The sequence below is a fragment of the Elephantulus edwardii genome, unplaced genomic scaffold (genome assembly GCF_000299155.1).
Source record: "Elephantulus edwardii isolate Elephantulus edwardi_28Jun2011 unplaced genomic scaffold, EleEdw1.0 scaffold00121, whole genome shotgun sequence".
In the NCBI taxonomy this organism is placed as follows: Eukaryota; Metazoa; Chordata; class Mammalia; order Macroscelidea; family Macroscelididae; genus Elephantulus; species Elephantulus edwardii.
In genome coordinates, this window is record NW_006399871.1 from 6,888,641 (window position 1) to 6,897,892 (window position 9,252).

The window sequence follows — 9,252 nt, forward strand, 5'->3', positions numbered from 1 at the left end:
AACTTGAGCCCTCAGTCGAAGGAGGACGCGGCAGCTCCTTCCACTCTCTCTGCCTGCTTTCCTACCAGCAGCCCTCATTCCAGTCACAGGCTCTGAGGCCAAGAAGTGTAGTAGTGCTGTGATTGAGCACTGGTTCTGAGGTACAATGGCTAGATACGAATCCCAGCTCCAAAAATCACAATCCAAAACACTACCCTTCCTGAAGGTTCCTCAACCTCTCAAGCTGTCCGGTTTTCTCACCATAAAAACGTAACAAATGAGGATTAAGCTGAGTTAACCCAAGTGAAATATGTGGAAGACAGTTTGGCACACAAGTAAGCATTCAATAAATACTTGCTATCAGCCAGCACTCCCTTCACTGTTATATGTATATATGATTGGGTATACTCTCTCGTCCAGCAGACAATTTTCATTTTCTACCCTCTTTCACAAGAATGGATTTACTTAACTATTATCTTCCCCCCCCTCAGAGAAAGTGTTATTCAGTTTCAAAAAATGTATCAAATGGAAAGTGAGTGCAGTCAAGATTGTAAGAAAAAGAAAATAGTATCTTCTAGCTGGGCATCAGATGTCTGACGATTTTTAAACTAAGCATCCCACAAAACCCAAGCATTTACTTTTAAAATGATAGATGACTATCAACTTTGCCCTCTCAGAAACCACTGAAGATCCTTTTCCTTATGTTCTCATCGAAGTAATACATTTGGAAAATACAGAATAGGAAAAAGAAGGGGGGGGGAGAATGGCAGCCACAGTCCTCCCACCGAAGCTCTGTCCTAGCAACATCTCAGTGGCCTTTCTGCAAATACTAACTTGCAGCTGCTGCTTCACTTTGTTTTACAATCTGCCCATTCTGCATACAACCTTCCATTCTGCATCATATTTTCAACTGACACACACTTTCCTTTAGCATTTGTGTTTCACTTATGAGAGTATTATCTGCTTAGAGTAGGAAAAAGATCATTTCAATGTATGGATTAGCAAAAAAATAATTTCTTAATCCTACCCTCTTTGGTAGCAATCAGCATTCTAGTACACACTTCCAAATTATTTTCTAAACATAATATATGCCCAAGGACATATTTTTTCTACTACTGGGAAGACACACAGTATTTTTAAACTATATTCTAAACCTTGCTCTCCAAAACCAAGTTAATACATGGTTACTGTATCGACCGGTCCCTCCAAAAAAGGACAAGCCATTTCCTTCCATGTGATTTACCGCCTTGGAAACCCATCAGAGGGTCAGCTATGAGTGGATTCCTAGTCACAAGTCTGAGTTAACTTTTGGAAAAACTAGAAAAAGAAGATCATGTATAATTTCACCCAGAATGGCCAGGTCTGAGTGTGTATTTATGCTGGTTGTTATGGATTGCAGAGACGGAAACAACCCACAGCTTAACCCCCTGGTGAGTATTTTAGAGGAAGTTAATCGTGTGAAAGGAGACTGCCCATCCTCCTGAGGAACAGCTGGTGGCCTCGAACCATGTGCCTCCAGGATTGCAGTGCAGCTTCTTGCCACAGGGCCACCAGAGCTCCCTGTACTTATGCCTACTCTTCTTTAAAAACCTATGATGCTGAACATGAAATGCGGTAATATCTTTTTCCTCCGCTTTAGAGGATGAACTATGTACTAAAGTTATTCTGTATCAGGACTCTGAATGACTTCATTGCTAAGATGATTATCATTTTTTAAACATCAAACCACTGAAGACAGGCTATTCTAAAGCAACCTTCTTAGTCATTCTCACAGTGAGGCTTGGACCTCCATGCAGCAGGCTGGTCAGCCAAGAGTGTTTACAATATGGAAATTCATGTCTGGGAAAAAATAGAGGCACATGTTGCAAGACTACACTGATGGCCTCCTCACTCAAGAGTGCAGAGGCAACTGCAGCAGGAGGGTGTGGCTGGAGAAAAGGAAGGAAGTGTGGGTGGCCCTGCACACATTTTGCAAACTGCTGAAAACAGCTGCAGAAAGAGCCTCTTAAACCTACTGTCAATTTGTAATGCACCCTGTTATTCTTGTCTAAACTCACTGTGAGCTTTTCACTGGCATCACCACCAGCATCGCCTGGCCTGGAGATCAAACCACTCACGCTCCTCCCAGAAGTCGGGACAAAGCCACCTGCTCAAGGCAGGTAACTGCCTGGATACCACTGTGGGTCAGTTAGGTGGGCAAATTAGGCTCCTTCTACAGTCCCTCTCAGCTTTGTCTGGAATAATTTCAAAAAGAATAGGTGAATGCCTTGATTGTTCTTCAAAATCACATAATCAATATTCAAATACATAAACATTTTCCAGAAAAAAATAAGATAAAATGAATGCTCTAGAATCTAGGCCAATATGCTCCTACTAATACCAGTTAAATGGTGGGGTTCTGCAAAGTTGCAATAAAACTGTATGTAAGCTTCTTAAGCACAGAAACTATCTGGTTGCTTTTATAATCACCAAGAAATTAAAGCTTTAATTCTTACAGGAAATATCAAAACAAACTAACCTTATGTTTACAGAAAATCTAACTCACATTTCCATTATTAAATTTATATTATTCATTTGATATTAATAAGATAATTAATTACTGCCCTAAACTTACCCCTAAAATGAAAATGGGGCTAGCTGAAAAGGAGACAGTGAAATAAATTCTCAAGGAATACTGATACTCTCCAAGTTCAAAACATAAACAAACACAGCCGTACTATGCAGTCAATACTACCGCACCTCATTCTTCAAAGTAAACACCATTCCACATTTCTAGAAGGAGCTGCTCCTCGTGGAGTTATCAATATAAGTAAGTTATGAAGCAAAGAAACCACCAACAGGTCCACAGATCCAAGGCTTTCACAGCAGCACCCAAGCATCTCACTGGATTGGGCGAATAGCACTACGGGGTTGTACAGGATCGGTCTGACATGACTGGGTACAAACGAAATGGGAGTGAAAAATTCTTACAGTGAGTAATTTATTATCAGACCTGCTCTAATATGTAAACTGGTCCTTTTGAAACTCTAGGAATGACTTATCAGAGGCAACTACCTGCCAGACTCGAACTGTGAGGCTGGAGTCACCCAGGAGAAGATTCTCCACCTCTCCCCTTCGGAGCAGCTGGGGGATTCAAACCACCAGAGCAGCAGAGCTTTCTGGTTAGCACGGCACCGCTGTATGGGCTAACTGGAGTACGTTCTGCACGTGTTCTTCCAAGCAGCCATCTGATTTCAACTGACATGAGGCTGCTAGTGGGACAGGCCACACCAGGGTAATAATCCTGCTCCAGATTCTCAAGGCAATGGCTGGACGAACCCCTCAGCAATCGTTAGTTTCAGTAATCTTTATTCCCTCGAAGTAAAACAAACTCTTAGCCAAGATATACCAAGAAATCCGAACGTACTCTGAAGCCAGGCAAACGGTGTATTTGCAGAGCTAGGGGTTAGCATCTAAGTCACAAACCTTAGACCAGCAATACGGCTAAAAAGCTCATATTTCCAAAACGACTAGGTTTCTTGTTAAAAGTGATGAAAAATGCTCAGCAAGTCACCATTTCTGCCTAAGGGTAAGTGGGACTTGAAAATTAGTATGGTGACAGGGCTGGCATGCAGGGCTCACATAATAAATAATGACTTAAACAAAAGCTGGTGTGTAGAAATTACTCCAGAGTAAATAAAGCCAACCCACAGTTACTGACTCTTGCCAGGAAAGCAGGCTTGAAGTTGGAAATTACGGAAAAATGAAAAATTTCACCTAAATCTCCTCTCTTCCACTGCCAAAACACATTTTAACTACTATCACCATTTTTGTTTCTATTGATACTGTAAAGAAGATGGTTATTTTCAAAAGTATCAAAGAAGAAAGATGGCCAGAGAAAAAAGAAACTAATCCAGAGACAGAAATGCAGATACCTAACAGTCTGCATTAGAGACAGGATCATTTGAGGATTCTCTTTAACTGTGGGATTACAAATTACTTTTCTGAAAGGCAGTTTGAGGCAGTTTGGCAATATGTATACCAACAGCCTTACAGTAATTAACACTGCTAATAACCTCACTACTACATTTTCATCTGGAATAAAGAGAGCAGCAGACAAATATGTATACTCAACAATAAGTGGTGATAATGACTTCCAAAAAAAATCAGAACTAAAAGTCAATAAGGAGAAAGTTAAAACACAATATACTCACATTAATACCACTCTCCCATAGTTGAAGGCTTTTAAATCTCATGGAAAAATTTTCACAAGTGAGGAAAAAATAATACACAAAATGTCATAGTGTATGGATCCAAAGTTTTTTTAAAAGCACACAATTTGTGTGCATGCATAGAAGGCATTCCAAAAGGATAAACAGAAAGATTAGAGGCTTTTGTTTTCCTTTTTATAGTTTTCAAATTTTGGCTGAGCCTGTACTGCTTTTACAACCCAAGAAAGGCCAAACCAGAAAAAAACAAAATACAATGCCTTCAAGGCAACTCTGAATCTGAAGGACCCTGCACAGCTGCCTTCGAGGGTTTCCGAAAGCTGTAAATCATTAACGGAAGCAAACAGTTTCTATTTCTCTCAAGGAGTGGCTGGTGGATTCAAACCATCTACTACTTTTTCGTTGGTGACTCAATGCTTAATCCATTGTGCCACCAGATCTCCATCCCAGAAACAGTTCAACTTCTTGCTGTGGAGCCGGAACACTTAAGAGTTGACCTTCCCCTGGGATTCTGAAGCTGTAAATAGCATGGAAGGAGACTGTCCATCTTTCTCTGCAAGGCAGATTCAAACTTCAAAAGAAGCTCTCAGTCTCTGCCATGAGTATCTGAAAATATACTGCCTACTTTTGTTATTTTAATAATGAAGACTTACTCAGTGAAATATTTTGCTTCAGGAGCAAACAGGAACACTGGGTCTATTTTCAATGACAAACATTTCAACATTAAGTGTCAGGTACAACACAGTCTTATCCTTTAGAATCTTACAAATGAGTTAAGAAAACAGGATCTACTGAGCACTTTCTATCTGCCTCATCACTGAATCCCTCACGACCAGCATTGTACTCACTCACTGAAGAGAAAACGGAGCCAAAGATGCTAAAGACTCACTTTGCTCCATGGTACCTCCAGGTGAGAGGGCCCAGGCTCATCTCCTGGTCCCTTCATCTCTTCCTGAAGCAATACAGTGCCACCTAAAACAACTGTATCAGATACATCTATTCTGACATCTCTGCTCTGCCTCCAATTCTGGTGCACTATATCCGAACTGTTACTTGTCTCAGTTTTTAATTAAACGTAGGGCATTCCCGAGAGCCACAGCCACCAGAACCCACCTAGAACACATCATGCCACCAGGACTCCTTAATATATATTAACATATCAATTCTGTTTAAAAACTTGCTGAAATACCTAGAAAATGTTTTCTAAGTTGGGAAATGAGGTTATTGTCAAGTAACCATTCAAAAGACATACTGATGAAGCTGATGGCTGTGTAAACATGGATGAGAACAATTTCACCTTTGCGTACACACAACACCGTGTGATGTCACGAGGCCTTACTGGTGGCAGAGAACTGTCAATACCAAGGAAGCAGCTCAGGGAGAATTCAGACAGGGTCTATTTTCTCCTGGAAAACAACTCTTTCTAAAACCTCAATTTTAACCTATTTTGCAAATTACATTCTCTGCATATGTTTCCGAAAAAGCATTATCCTTCAAAGGATGATTAACAAGCACTCTCAAGCTAGAAAAGGGCAAAATAAAGCTCCAAATTATAGAATAAAAATTTTCCAAGTTTTTTAGTGCACTTAATATATTTTGTCAATAAAGAGATTAATCTGCAGAAAATGAAATGAAAGAGAAAGCTAAACTTTACCATAAAATTCAACGCATGAATCCCTCTGCTAAATAACAGGGCTATTTTCAAAATAAATTCATGAATACAGTGCACTCTTGCTTCATCATTTAACCAGAAATATCTGTAATAAATCCTCTGTCATAAATCTGAAATAAGCTGTATCTTTTAAAGTCCTACTGTGAAGGTAACATTTACAGCAGAATATCTAAAACAGAATCTCTAGAAAAAAGACAAGAAACCAAGTTGAAGCCACTTCCTCTTTTTCTGCCGCGTTCCATGGATCAGAGCGGTGTGCTCTGAATCCTGTCATGGGGATGGCGCAGGTCTGGGCCGTATTTCATTCAGCTGTGCACAGGGCAGCTGTGAGTCACCAGCTGACTCAACAGCAACTAACAACGTGCAATCTATAAAAGACAGTCTTAGAGCCAAGGGGGTGTGTGCGTCTGTGGGTACACATACAGCAGAGAAGACGAACAGAGCAGCCAAGGGCAGCAGTCCTGAAATTTGGCATTTCCAAGTTCCACAGAGTCAACTTATCATTTTCACTATAGAGAATAGCTGTTATTGTTATTTTGAGAATAGGGGTTTCTTTTCGTTTGGATTTCCAATCATTTATTGTTCCACTATTTTCTCTTCCCGCCCCTACCCCCAGTTCGTTCCTCTCTCTTTTTTTCCTTGAAAGAATAGTTTTTAAAATAAATAATCAAATAATCAAAATTCATTTGTCCAGCAAACATACAGAGTGCCATCACAATGCAGTAGAAAGCATGTCACCTGATTTACAACTAGACAGGTTACTCAGATTCTACCTGTATAACAAAGACAATCACCACTATGCAGGGAGCTAGGCGGGATAATAAACAATTTGGGAGTAGGATCATCATGGTCCCCAAATTTTTTTCCAACTTTTCAAAACTCCTCACAGGAAATTCCAGCATTTGAGATGGGGCTAGTTACTTAGCTCTCCAACGTCTTTTGCCTCTAATACCCTCTTCCTCAAAGTCCTAAAGAGCAATGCTGTCAGTTTAAAGACTAAGGTGCACCTCATTCAAGTCACAGTCTTACCAAGCACCTGCTATGCATCTGAGAGTAGAAGAATGAATAAGGACGACAGAAGAATTGATGCAGTTGAACTATGGTATTGGAGAAAAGTGCAAGACATTCCATGGATGACCAAAAGACCAAATAAATATGCCTTGGAAAGTGCAAGCAATGTTCCTTGGAGGCAAAAGTGGTGACGATTCTTTATCACATAATTTGGACATGTTGTTAAGAGGGTAATCCCTGGAGAAAGACATCATGGTGGAGGGTCAACAAAGGAGAGAAAAATTCTCAGTGACATGGACTGACGGAGTCTGGAGCAATGGACTCACAGGTATTAAATATATAAGAATAGAAAAAAAATATAAGAATAGAACAGAGTTCAGATCTACACTTCATGGGGTCACTGTGACTCCACAGGACTTTACAATAACAAAACCACTACTGGACATACTAGGAAGGTGCCTGCCTCAAACTGTATGTAGTCTCTAAAAGGCAATGACACACAGGCACAAAGAGATGGTATTTCTCCTAAATATACCATGGGGAGTTCAAGGACAGCATCCAGAGAAATTAATTTTGGGGTATTAAGACTTGATATGGATGGCAAGAGGAAAAGAGTCAAGAAAGCTTAGTGTGGTGGGGACAATCAATATACATGAGCATGGAGGGACAAGGTCAGACAGGTAGGCAATGACCAGATACCCAGAGGGCCTTGTAGCCCATACAAATCCGTTTCTATGCCTGCGGTTCGGGCACCCATGCCTCAGGGACCTGCTTACAAGTCAGCTTCATAAACATCACCCCCCTCCCCACACTCCTGACACACCAGCTCCTGTGTCCATTCTCACAGCACCCTGTCCTTTTCCTGTGTGTTAGGTGATTTTATGATGTGTTAATGTCCTCTTCCATTTGTGGTTGTACAACTGCGTGGTCATGTGACTAAGAACCTGAGTCCCTCACTAGACTCTGGAAGTACAAGGCCAGGTCCACTTTTACTCAACTCTGTATCCGAGGGCCTACTGAGTAAAGCTTCAGCTCAAAAAAATCTACAAATACTTTTTTTTTAAGTAAATAAATGAAGGCAGGCAGTCCAAAGAATCCTGGGCAGGGGAGCAGCAGTTGGAGATAACTCTGGCAGCAAAGTGAAGCTGGAAATACAAGAGCCAAACTAGAGGCTGGGAGAAAGAGCGGGGGCCACAGAAAATCTCCCCAGATAAAGAAACGACTCTTTAAAAACTAGAAAACGAGGGTAGGACAAGGGTGAAGACTCAACAAGAGCTGATGGGCATCACATCACCAAAGACTGTCAAAGTGCCACATGTCTTTTCATAATTACAAGCCTCTCCCTTGCTCTCTCAGTCACCTTCAAATAGGGTCCAAGTCATAGCTGGCCCTTCACTGGGTCTCCAAGGCTGTCAACTGCACGTGAGAAGACTGCCCATCTTTCTCAGAGCAGCTGGTGGATTTGAACTGCCAGAAAGTGCAGTCGCTGGGGTAGCCGTGCAGCGCTCTACAGTCCACGGTCTGTCTGTCTCTCTCTCTGTCACACACACACACACTCACACACACACACACACACACACACACGTATCTTATAAGGTCCTAAGGGTGATAGAGATCCTGAGGACAGCACAGGATAGGGCAAGGTTTCCATCTGATTTTCACAGGTCATAGTTAACTCAATGACACCTCCCAACAATAACCACAATTTAAAAAAAAAAAAATGAGGGCAGTGATGCTTGAGTCGACCTACGGTGGAAGAAAATTCAAGAATTCAATGCAGAGGATGCAGCGCAAAGGAGGAAATCTAGGCTGGGGAGGCAGGTGGTGGACCCATTCACTCAGACCAACAGGAACAAACATTTCCTGAGTACCTACTGCGGGCCGGCATCAAAGGAAAGATCTGTGTCCGGTTCTAAAATTCTATTAGCAAAAAGTATCTGAAAGCCAGCCCAGCAGTATGAAAGTAGGTGTGGTGTCTATTAATAGGCTGATGAGGTCCACAGACTAGAGACTGGGTTTGAAGTTTCTTTATCAGGGCACTTCGTGGGAACACAGTCTGTCCACCAGGTACCACTCTGAATTGGGGATACGGAGATCAAAGACGTGGTCCTTGCCTTCAAAGAGCTTTTTTTTCCCTTCCGTGTGAGAAAGACAACTGCATGTCAACGTGAGAGATTACCCCCCTTGAGAAGTGGTCACAGTCTCACATCCTGGTGTCTATACTTTCTACAGTGCTGACTTCCTAACCTACATTAAATGATCCGGGCAGACGTGTTGCTGAGGGGCGTCTATGTTTGGATACACAGACAGAACCAATCTTGCACAAAAACAGACTTTTCTTGGAGCCTTGAGATGCTCCAAAACAAAACTTAAAACATCACG